The sequence below is a fragment of the Schistocerca piceifrons genome, chromosome 2 (assembly GCF_021461385.2).
Source record: "Schistocerca piceifrons isolate TAMUIC-IGC-003096 chromosome 2, iqSchPice1.1, whole genome shotgun sequence".
Taxonomy (NCBI): Eukaryota; Metazoa; Arthropoda; class Insecta; order Orthoptera; family Acrididae; genus Schistocerca; species Schistocerca piceifrons.
The window spans coordinates 771,056,383-771,069,144 of NC_060139.1; the positions used below are offsets into that span (position 1 = coordinate 771,056,383).

The 12,762-nt window shown below is 44.0% G+C and overlaps 1 non-coding gene across 1 annotated transcript; it reads left to right on the forward strand.

Moving 5' to 3' along the window:
* The first annotated feature begins 212 nt into the window (after positions 1–212).
* Positions 213–287, forward strand: Trnat-ugu. The gene has a single exon. It is a non-coding gene; the product is annotated as a tRNA-Thr (tRNA).
* The last annotated feature ends 12,475 nt before the right edge of the window (positions 288–12,762 follow it).

Here is a 12,762-nt window from a genome sequence, read left to right on the forward strand (position 1 = left end):
AAAACCAACCATGACCTTCTTCTTCTGTGCGGATACACACATATTCCCCGAACTCTTACGGGACTTGGTAAGAATGTTAAGAATGTCTTCCACGAGTAATGATTGTGTTGGGGTGGGACACTACGAATGCAGTGTGTGGACATACAAGGTGAGAGTGTGGGTCTCGCGGGAGGCGTGCGCGAGGTAGTCCCTGCAGTCCCACTATCCTCTGTGTCCTCGGTGGCTCAGATGGATAGAGCGTCTGCCATGTAAGCAGGAGATCCCGGGTTCGAGCCCCGGTCGGGACACACATTTTCCCCTGTCCCCGTTGATATATATCAACGCCCGTCACCAGTTGAAGGTATTGATATAATACTAATTTAGTTCTAGACGGCTGCAGGACATATCCGAAAGAACAGACACCATATCCACATAAGTATTTCACGAGTGTGCCGCCAATATCAGGAACCAGGGTAAAACGTCAAATCTCCGATGTTGCTGCGGCCGGAAAAAAATCCTGCAAGAACGGACCAACGACGACTGAAGAGATTCGTTCACCCTCACAGAAGTGCAACCCTTCCACAAATTGCTGCAGATTTCAATGCTGGGCCATCAACAAGTGTCAGCGTGCGAACCATTCAACGAAACGTCATCAATGTGGGCTTTCGGAGCCGAAGGCCCACTCGTGTACCCTTGATGACTTCAAGACAGAATGCTTTACACGTCACCTGTGCCTGTCAACACCGCACTGGACAGTTGATGACTGTCGGACGAGTCTCGTTTAAAACTACATCGAGCGGATGGACGTGTATGGGTATGCAGGTAACCTAATGAATCCATGGACCCTGTATGTCAGCAGGGGACTGTTAATGCTGGGGGAGGCTCTGTAATGGTGTGGAGCGTGTCTAGATACGACTCTGACAGGTGACACTTACGTAAGCATCATGTCTGATCACCTGCATCCATTAGTGCCTATTGTGAATTCTGACGGACTCGCGCAATTCCAGCAGGACAGTGTGTCACCCTATACGTCCAGAATAGCTACAGAGTAACTCCAGGAACACTCTTCTGAGTTTCAACACTGTCACTGACCACCAAACTCCCCAACCACGAATATTATTGAGCATATGTAGGATGTTTTGCAACGTGCTGTTCAGAAGAGATCTCCACCCATTCGTACTGTTACGGATTTATGGACACCCCTGCAGAATTTATGGCTTCAGCTCCCTCCGGCACTACTTCAGACCTTAGTAGAGTCCATGCCACGTTGTGCTGCGGAACTTCAACGTCCTCGCGGGAGAACTACACGATATTAGGCAGGTGTGCCAGTTTCTTTGGCTCTTCAATACCTATGTCTTTGGACTTGGGGCAAGTTTCTCTGAATGTAGTGACAGCTTAGTCAAAAGGGGAACTCTTCTGGGTCAGAGAGATACCGACGAGAGATGATCCATCTCTTCTGTTAAGTTGGCGCACGTAGAATACGCAGATTATCTGGGCGTCTGCTTCTGGTCCGCGGTAGGGTCTGTGGGTGAATAGCGGGCAGCCTCTCTGCCCTGGGAATCGTCCAACAGGTAACATATATGTGATCGGAGGCTTTCCCAGCGTATGTGTTGTTTCCAGGGCTCTCGGGTGTCCAGCCGGATGCAATGGTTGAAGTCCCACGATATTTCGGCGAATAACCTTTCCGCCATAATCAGGTGATTCTGATGGAATGGTCTGTCTGCTCATTGTCAGTGTTATCTGTGTCCGTCAGTCGCCGCTCGCAAACGGAATGTCGGCGGCCGCAACCGGAAGTTCGGCTGCCACAATCGGACCGTCGGTGCAGGGAATCGAAGCCCGACTGAAGGACATAGATAACACTGACAATGAGCAAACAGACCATTCCATCAGAACCACCTGATGATGGCGGAAAGGTTATTCGCCGAAATATCGTGGGACTTCAACGATCGCATCCGGCTGGACACCCGAGAGCCCTGGAAACAGGTAACATATACGTTTTGGTTCTTAGAGCTGTAATTTTCTGAATGTGTACGTTTCAGCTTAACCGAGTACTTAATTCATTTCTTAGCAAGTTTCAGCTATTGGACAGTAACTCGGGTTACCTTGCGTACGCAGGAACCGACAATAATTTTGCTATTTTTGGAAATAACAGTGCTTTCTTTGTGCTCTATAACTTTGTGATTGTGAGGCACGAGGCCACATGAATATATGAGTATGACTAGATTCCTGAATAAATCGTGGAAGTGATTATGAGCAGTGCGTATGGTTTTAACATTCGGTAGTTATGTTAAGAAAAAGTTCACTGTCTTTTGTGCAGGTTTGAATGAGTTTTCTTTGTGCAAGGTTGGTAGCCGTTGCCAGGTGTTTTTTTTTTTTCCCGTGAGATTGTGCTTTAATATTCTACGAGTGCGTATGAACCTGGTCCCTTGATTAAGTAAATTCTCGAATTTTATCATTTGATTTCGTGATCTTCCTTGTCGTGAATTTTTATCATATGTCAAAGTGGTTCAAATAGCTCTGAGCAGTATGGGACTTAACTTCTGAGGTCGTCAGTCCCCTAGAACTTAGAACTACCTAAACCTAACTAACCTAAAGAAATTACACACATCCATGCCCGAGGCAGGATTCGAACCTGCTACCGTAGCGGTCGCACGGTTCCAGACTAACGCCTTGAACCGCTCGGCCACCTCGGCCGGCTGTCATATATCACAGATTTTTGTTTGTATTGGGTAGCCATGTGTTTGTTATTGATCGGTGGCTTTTGGAAGAATTACTCACTAGATATAGTTCCTATTCATTGTTTTTAATTGCAGTCTAGCGTATTTGTTTTATAAATTTGGGGAATAATTTTCTGTTAAAGCTTTTCGACCATCAAGGCTAGTCTCTAACTGAATTTGGCTCTTGCTTTTCTTATTAAATTATTAAACGAGTGCTTTCTCTGTGATGAATAGTTAGTCTGGATGTATGCGTGTATAATCTATCTTTACAATGGGACTCCCGATTTAAAATAACAGTGTTATTCATGTATGCATTTCGGACCTTTTTAACAACAATGTTTAAGCACTTACACTCCACGGTAGGTTAATTTTTTTCTGTTAAACATGCGTTTGTTTATGGGATTCCCTTGTTAAAGATTTAATCATGAAATATATGTGTTCAGTAACTCACCCGCTTTTTAGCTAATTCACTATCGAGGCTCTTCCAGGCTAGCTCAGAGGTTTAAGAGCATTTTCCAAGCTGATTCTCCTACACAGTTAATCAAAACTTATCAAGGTAATCAAAATTTCATTAATATTTCCTCAGTTATAGCGCATCCACTAATTAACATTTATTTCCAAGCAAGCATTCAAGGTAATTAAGTGGGAGGTCAATTCAGGTGGTGACCCGAGATACTTTCTTTAATAAAATCCTAATTTAAACTCACATAATAATGTACCAGATTTTTCCATCAGACAACCTAACTATGTAAATAATCAGGTAGGTTACATCAGACATAGAGTTGTAGAACTACCGTAGGCTACTGTAAGTAAGAGTAGACTATGGTAGTTTTTCTCGTAGCTTTGGTCAGTATGGTATATATCATATCTGTCAGGTGCTACCTCATAAGGATCGCTTTCTTTACGTATGCGATCATTGTCTCACTCGATTCCCCTAGAAACCGGAAGTGGTGAACAGTCTAGAAACTGAGTGAAAATATACGATTATAAACGGCCAGGTAACTTACGAAACATTTTTGTTCCACATGGTTATCCTTCTGTCTGTTACTTAAGAATAAACAGATTTATGGCAAAACTGAAATTGTCAATGTTAATGCAGATTTTATTCGAAAATTGTTGATTTGCAACGTGAAACACAGGGAAGTTGTAGTAATGATAAAGAAAACGAAACGGATTTGTCATATAACGTTAGGAAACGCAATTTTCTCAGCTAAAACGTAAAATTAAAAAAAAATGCAAAATAGAAATATATTGAACATAACTTAAGTACTGCGTTGAACTTGTATAAAACTAGTTTCTTCTATTCATAAAAAACTTCTGCTTATCTTCATGCTGAATAATTTTCTATTGATTATAAAATATCAACAATTATTGTATATATTTTTATGCTTGTGCATGTAAACTGTACTTACATCAAAACTAAATGATTTATTTACATAAAAGCGCTGGAGTCACGTCACCAACTAGTTACTATTATTTATAAAATGCGAGTTATGTTCTGTAATAATATAAAATTTGCACTCGACTAACGGAGATAGATGTGCGGTACTAATTATGTGCACAACAAACAACCAAACAGACAAAAAAAACAAAGAAAAGTCGTCGATTCCCATTTTCTCTCTTGCGCATTTATTTATACTCCTTTCCCTACCAATTCTACCAATACTACCGGTAATCCTATCATTCACTACGTCACTTACGTAGTGTACGAAAACTACCGAACAGTAGTTTTGGTGGAGCGCAGCGCTATTCACAGACCTGGGTTCAGTCAAATGTAGGAGCAAGGATTTTGTGTTGGTGGTGAGGGGACATGGGAGCACCTGCGCACCTACTTCTGGGACGCCTTGCTTTAGAAAACTCCACTGTGGAGAATAAATAGCGCGGACCTATTACCATTACCTTTGGCTTTAGCCTTCTGTCTCATATGGCTACCTCTTCAGCTTGTGTCGGACAAGATCACCAACCAATCGTAGTTTTGTAATTTTATTTATTTATGATACGTGAAGTTCAGAACTCAAATATCAGTCGACCTAAGCAGTTCGATGTGGCTCTCAAAAGTTCTCGACAAATTCGACTTCGATGTTTTCCAAGGAACGTTAATTTACCAACATTAAGGCTATTTTCAGGACGGGCCGTGTTTTTCACTTGGTAGCAGTGGAGGATGGTAATAAGGTTGTCAATGGGTCACTGGATCGGATGTCGCTATGCTTTTTATTCATTTTATTTTTTCATTGAATTTGAATACATCACACGCGAAGTTCTAGTTTCCATTGCAACATTAGATTCTTAATAATAGATATTTAAAAAAGACTGTTAATAAATTTGTAAAGTCTTTAAATAAAATAATCTTTAAAATCAGTCTTTTGTAAAATGCCGATAATAACTAATTTTTACTTGCAGCGTGTGCGATATGTAATTAGAAACAAGAAGACGCGCATTGTTCGTGATAAATAATCATTAGATATGTGTTACTAAGCTTATATTTATGAATTTTATATTTAAATGATGTATGTATTCAAACTGAATGAACAAATAAAAGGAATGAAAAGCCGTAGCGAGATTCAAATCAGCGATCCACTAATTACCCGACTACCGTATTCCGACTAGTACTGAGGGAACTATCTAGCCCGTCGTGAAAATAGCCTTATCTCGGGCATTTTTAGAGCTACTTTGAAATGCTTTTGAAGAGTGAGTTCTGCTGACTACACATACCATAAATATAGGAAATTTCAAAAATCCGACTGACGGGTCGTCTCCTTGTAAGTGAAAGTAATGAGATGAGTTCGACCCTACAGTCTTTGTCCTTTCAAAGTTCTGCTCTGCGGCTGAGCTGCCGGGATGCCTGACTGACGAACTGCAGTTTCGGGTTGGAAACTTCCCGTCATCAAGAATTTCGTGTTACTCATAGGAAGGTTTGTCACTCGAGAAGACTGCAATAAAACGAAGGAAGACATGCGGAGGAGTGATGATGAACCATAGGCCGATCCCCTTGTCGAACATTTTACTAAAAGCGTTTATATTTGTTCGTTTATGAGTTTCTATGTTTATAAACAGCTTTTGGAAAATAAAGCAACATGAAAGCAGTATTAGTACGGCAAGGAAATATAGAAAATTACAAATCTTGTCCAACACAAAAGACTTTTCAGTTGCTCCCCTAACGGCTGGCACACATGGAGGGACTTGAGGACTGATCGGCTGCGGAGAGCATTCCACGCAGGTAAAGGTGACCGTTCAAGTGCTGGCTACACCTGCTCTCAATAACAGAGCTGACATGGTCCCTGTGTCAACAGATAAAACTGACAAAACCACAGCCACTTTAGTAAGCGAGACAGAAAGGGAAAGACATTACACTAGGAAAAAATCCGCAGCAAGATTACTAACACTTCTCGTGGAGAACAGCTGTCTGTCAAAACGTACATTAAAAATGGACACAAACAGTCTCGACCCCAAAAACATCTATTTTATGATAATCAGCTTTGGTCACTTTTTGACCATACCATGATGGTTGGCTGTGGCGCTGCTAGGAGCGCATATTTTAACTCTACAAACGTCAACAGTGGACTTACGTGGAATTACAACATATGCTCCAACGTAGTCGGAAACTACAGAAAGAAACAGCTTTTCCCTCTACGTGACGGAAATATGTTTCTCTCAGTCGTTCACTTTGTCATGACCACAGCCCCCAGACCTGTGTTCGCAACAGTAGTGCTGAGTGAAATGCTGGTAGTGATGAGTGCACACTTTGATTTTATAACGTAAATTATTATTTTTGTAAGTTATGCTAAAGCGATGTATTTTTCAGTAATTAAAACTTCCGGACTAAGAGGCCGTAGTCCAATAGTAGAAATACTTCTCCCTGACGTTTCGTTGCCAGCTGCGGGCATCATCTGAGGTGATGATGTTGCCCGCAGCTGGCAACGAAACGTCAGATAAAAGTATTTCTACTATTGGACCACGGCCTCTTAGCCCGGAAGTTTTAATTACTGAAGACGCCGGCCGTGAAACCCTACACGCTACGATGTATTTTTGTTATGGTCGGCCGCTGTGGTCGAGTGAGTCTAGGCGCTTCAGTCTGGAACCGCGCTGCTGCTACGGTGGCAGGTTCGAATCCTGCCTCGGGCATGGACGTATGTGATGTCCTTAGGTTAGTTAGGTTTAAGTAGTTCTAAGTCTAGGGGACTGATGACCTCAGATGTTAAGTCCCATAGTGCTCAGAGCCATTTGAATTTTGTTATGTGTCTTACTTAGTGTTCAGTCCGAAGACTTATTTTATGCAGTTGTCCACACTTGTCTATCCTGTGGGGACCTCTTTATATCCGCACAAGTACCACAACTAACAGCCTTTTGAACCTGCTTACTGTATTCAAGGCTTGGTGCCCCATTTCTAGTTTGACCTCTCACATTTCTTTCCATTATCATACTGACAATTCTTTGGTACCTCAGGATGTACGTATCCTATCAACTGACTGCTTCTTTTATTCTGGTTGTACTGTATATTACCTTTTTACCCAATACGATTCAGTATTTCCACGTTTGTTATACGATCCACCCATCTAATCTTCAGCATTATTCAACTGCTTCTATTCTCTTATTGTCTGAACTGCGTATCATCCACGTTTCACTTCCATGGAAGGCTGCACTACAGACAAGTACCTCCATAAAAGATTTCTTAACCCCCTAAACTGATATTAGATGTTAAGAAATTCCTCCTTATCATAAACGCTTTTCTTACTATTGCCTGCGTTTTATATCCTCTATACTGCGGCAGTGATAAGTTGTTTTGCTGTGCTCATAGCAATACTCATCTACCACTTTTAGTGTCTCATTTACTAAACTAATAACCCCAGCATCGCCGTATGTAATTCGACTGCACTGCATTACCTTCGTTAATCTTTCCCTTTTCAGGGCACTGTCGATTCCATTCAGCTTCTGTTCCTAGTCCTTTGCAGTCTCTGACAGAATTACAATAACATCGACAAACATCGAAGTTTTGCGCGATATAATAAACTGTAAGTGGCCAGCAAGCAGCTGTACATACACGCAAATCATTTGGGCAGATGTGGTACGAGTAATATGTAGGACGTGGAATTAACTAACACAAGTTTAACACATGTTATCGTTTAATTGGAAGGAAGAAAGATTTAGATTTAATTTCCTGACGACAATAAGACGCATCACAAGCTCGAACTGGGGTAAATTTTGGGAACCTGTTATCCGAGAAAACCGAATTACCATTGTACTGCTCCTATCGCACATCTCGCTTAGGGATCGTGAGAATAAGATAAGAGAGTTAGTGTGTGTACAGAGTCATAATGAAATGCTGCATTTTTTTTTATGCTGCATTTGGGCTACTAGGGGCCGCCATCTGATAATCTTTGTGCGGGTTTAGTGCTCCATTGAGTCCACTTAGCCAGAACCAACGGCTGACTACCACGCAGCTCTCACGCTACACAGCTGAGGCCGTGTGCTCTGTAGTCCATACCATGTGGAGGTGGGGCCCCGTGGAGATTTTTGTCCTCTTTCTTTGTGTGTACGTCAGTTGTATTACACCTATTAACCTATGATAAATGATACCGGAAACAGAAAACTATTAAAAAATGGTTTAAGAAGAGCGATAGAAGAGATAAGGAAAAATGGAGTAGTAGAGGTACCTTCACCTCCGCTACCCAGGAAGGAGGCCTCCGAAGGTGACCTCGAATCCGACATCAATGTGCAGTCCCTCCCAAGCCTACTTACTGAGGTATGTTTATGCGATAGTCCACTTAATTCTAGGTTAGTGTTTCATAGATCCCCCCTGGCGCCTGGTACAATAACTGGCTACAGTAGCTTATACGATCTTCATCGTGTGTGTATGCTATGTGATAAAGCATTACTATTTATATATGATATGTATTCTCTCCGTATGTTGTATGATGTGTTTACTATTATTTTAAATTGCACTGTCAAAAAATCTATGTTCTTACAGTAACAAGTTTAACATGGCGCCTGATAAATAACTGGCTGCGGATTATATGGTAACATATGTCTCTCTGGTTTGATCTATGTGTAAAAACAGTATTTTTTTCCTCGCTAAGTAAATGAATGGAAAAGGAAGGAATATCTGTGATATTGGTACGAACATATATTGTACATGAAATGATAATTAAATCAAGACCATAAGCTGTCGACAGGCGTTGATATATATCAACGGGGACAGTTGAAAATAAGTGCCCCGACCGGGACTAGACCCCAGGATCTCCTACTTACATGGCAGACGCTCTATCCATCTCATCCACCGAGGGCCTAGAGGAAACTGAGACTGCAGGGATTTATCCCCTGCACGCTCCCCGTGAGACTAACATTCACAACTTAACGTCCACACACTACATTCGTAGTGCCCATGCCCATTACACTCATTACTCGCAGCAAACAATCTTACCGAGTCCCGTAAGAGTCATCCAGCACAGAAGAAAAAGGTCAATGGCCGGTTAGCCTTCACTATATGAAGATGTTATCTGTTGTTTCGGATGTGTCCGAAAGAACAGATACCATCTTCATATACATTGTACAGATCTCGCGGAACCTGTACTTAGGCGTAGGCGTAATCGGGAAAATAAGTGAGCCGTAGTTGCTGAAGAATCTCCCGGGTTGTAGGTCATGGTCCATGAAACCTATTTTTTCTGACCTTTTGTCATGACAAAATTGTTTCGGACATTTCCAGATGTTTTCCTGGTTCCACTGACTGTTGTCGACTGAATCAGAAGCACTGTGGACCTGTGGACGAAAAGTCTGGAACAAAAAGAATTCTTGTACCACGACCATACGATCCAGAAAATGTAGCTCCATGTTGGGTTCAGGAGCGTGGAACTGCAGCTGGTTGATGAAACGTAATAATACTGAACCAACAGCCGTTATTTTGATATTGTTTCATTAGGGAACCAGTTTGAACGTTACAATCATCTCACCTTCAGGGCTGTGGCATGAATGACACATTGTACCACTCGTTGGTGTATAAGACAAGGTTCCCTAGATGTCCGAACTTCTTGAGCATGTGTGCTCTTCATACATCTGACATCAGCTGCTGTGTGAAGACACATGCTTTTGGAGTTCGGAACCACATACAATTATTGGTGCCTGCATTGTATAAAAGCAACCCATACGATCCAGAAGGTTCAGTAGCAAGACTGCATTTTATACACGCTCCAGCCACGTTAATGTCACCAACGGCTATGTTCGACGCCAACGTACGATAACCACTCACAGGAGGCAGGTACCCATACTGGTAGTGAAAGGTACATAATGCTTGTCGGGGGAATTGTCATATTGCTGAAATGGAGCGATTTATCTGAAGTCGTAAACGTCACGATCTTTGGCTTGCGGGCCAAGAGTGAAGCATTTATGAAACGGCTAAGTTTGTAAACTGTTTGCGTGCCGCCGTGGTTAACGTGCATGGCAAGATGGCGTTATCCAAAACTGATGCCAAGGCAAGTATGGTGCAATATGGGTCATAGATGACGGGGTTGAGCGACGGGGGCCTGCAGATGTGGCCGAGCGGTTCTACGCTCTTCAGTCTGGAACCACTCGACCGCTACGGTCGCAGATTCGAACCCTGCCTCGGGCATGGATGTGTGTAATGTCCTTGAGTTAGTTAGCTTTAAGTAGTTCTAAGTTCTAGGGGACTGGTGACCTCAGATGTTAAGTCCCATAGTGCTCAGAGCCATTTGAACCATTTTTTTTTCTTTTTTTTGAGCGACGGGGCTGTGGACATGTGTACCGGCGCATGGACCTGTAATTGTTGAGCAACTGACCGCCCAGATGAAGGAGGTGAGTACCAATAGCGTCTGCTCAACGACCGTTCCGCCAATATTGCTGCATATGGGCCACCACAGCAGCTGCCTGGTTCATGCACCCATGCTGACTGCCGTTCATCGGCGCGAAGGCTGGAGTTTGCACATCAGTACCGCCACCGAGTGGCGGCAGGTGACCTTTACAGATGAACCACGTTTTACGCCGTAAAACTTACGAAAGCTGATGGTCCAGACCGGAGGAGGCAGCTTTATGGTCTGAGGAACGTTTTTTCGTGGGCATTCCCTGAATGATCTCGTCATCCTGGAAGGCACAACCGATCAACAAGTATGCATTTATCCTTGGTTCCCATGTCCACCCTTACATGAAGTTTCTTTTTCTTCTGCACGACAACATCTGGAAGCAGGACAATACAACGTGTCACACAGGCTCACAGCGTACTTGTGTGGATCGAAGAGCACCACACTGCGTTTACCTGTGGATTTAAAACTCCATGGATTTAAAACCAATTGAGAATCTATGGGACCACCTCGATCTGGCTGTTCGTCCCATGGAGTATCCGAGAAACCTAGCGAAGCTCACTATGGCACTGGAGCTGGCTTCATTCCACATCCCTGTCGGTACCTTCAGGAACCTCACTGACCCTTTCTGCACATCTCGCAACTGTCCACGCTGCGTAAGATGGCCATTTAGGCATTTGACAGGTGGTCACATTAACGTGCGTCGGCCGCACGGGGTAGCCGAGCGATCTGTGGCGTCTTGTCACGATCTGCCTGGCTTCTCCCGTCGGAGGTTCGAATTCTCCCTCGAGCATGGGTGTGTGTGTCGTCCTTAGCGTAAGTTAGTATAAGTGAGATTAACTAGTGTATAAACTTAGGGACCGATGACCTCAGCAAAAAATGTGTGTGAAATCTTATGGGACTTAACTGCTAAGATCATCAGTCCCTAAGCTTACACACTACTTAACCTAAATTATCCTAAGGACAAACACACACACCCATGCCCGAGGGAGTACTCGAACCTCTACCGGGATCAGCCGCACAGTCCATGACTGCAACGCCTTAGACCGCTCGGCTAATCCTGCGCGGCTGACCTCAGCAGTTTGGTCCCATAAGACCTTACCACAAATTTCCATTTCCAATGTGAGTCGATAGTGTGAAATCAGACGTTTTTATGTCAGTGAAATCGTACCGACCTTTGCTTATGCGATTTAGGGACTCCACGGAAAACATGGGTCTAGAAGATCGCGCAGCGATTTGAACCTCCGCCCTTCTGAGTGTGAAGCATTCAGTTACCAACTATTGCGGACTGTCTAAATCCACTTTACATGTGCATCTATTTTATACGCGGCTTTATTAAAAAATCGGATCTGTGAAGTGTAGCTGTTCTGAGTGTATGACATGCTGTGCTCCTGGTCCGCCGTGAAAGTCGACCCGAAGAGCCTAAGCTGTTCATGTGGTGTGTAAATGCGCGACACAGGATGAGGCTAAATAAATACCGCCGCTGCAGGTGCCGTGGTTTTGTTCCCGGACAGAGGATCAGATGCCGGCTGCGTCGGCCACGCTTCCCAGAAGCGTGTGTGCTGCGCGGCGTTCGCTTGCAGCCTGGGGGCAGAGTGGTTGTCCGCGCTACAGCCCAGGCGGCCGTCATCTCCGTTTACCGCGCCGTGCTGCGGGCAGTATAAATTAGGCGCGCACGTCCACGTCGACGTATAAATTGCGGCGACATGACGGCGCAGTGGCGCCGCGGGGGACGTGCGGCCTCTTCATTAATTACGGCTGTTATCAACATTCCGGCCGCCATAACGGCTGGCGTCCCCTAAATACTGGCTCTCGCCCGCGGCGGGCCGCAGATACTGCCGCCGTACCCGGACGATATGTGTCGCCTCTGCAGCGCAGTGCGCCGCCAGCTAGTGCGTTCCAGTTCTCTGCACCCTCTGGTTTTTTCTCTGCCCGCACAGCAGCGACGAATCTTGTAAAGCAATACGCTGTAGAACGCGCTGTGGAAGTCTTTCCGTTGCTACCTACGGTTTGGACGATGGCGAATATTAATTAGATAGAGAAAGCAGGGAATGAAGTGGCACTGAGAAGAATAAGGGAGGATAAGAATCTGTGGAGTTGCATACCAGAAAATTGGGCAGACTAATAGCCTTCCTGAACAGTAAACCTAGTTCTACTACAGATATACCCTATCCGTTCGCCGGCCGGCGCTACAGTCTGGAACCGCGCGACCGCATGCCTCGGGCATGGATGTGTGTGATGTCCTTAGGTTAGTTAGGTTT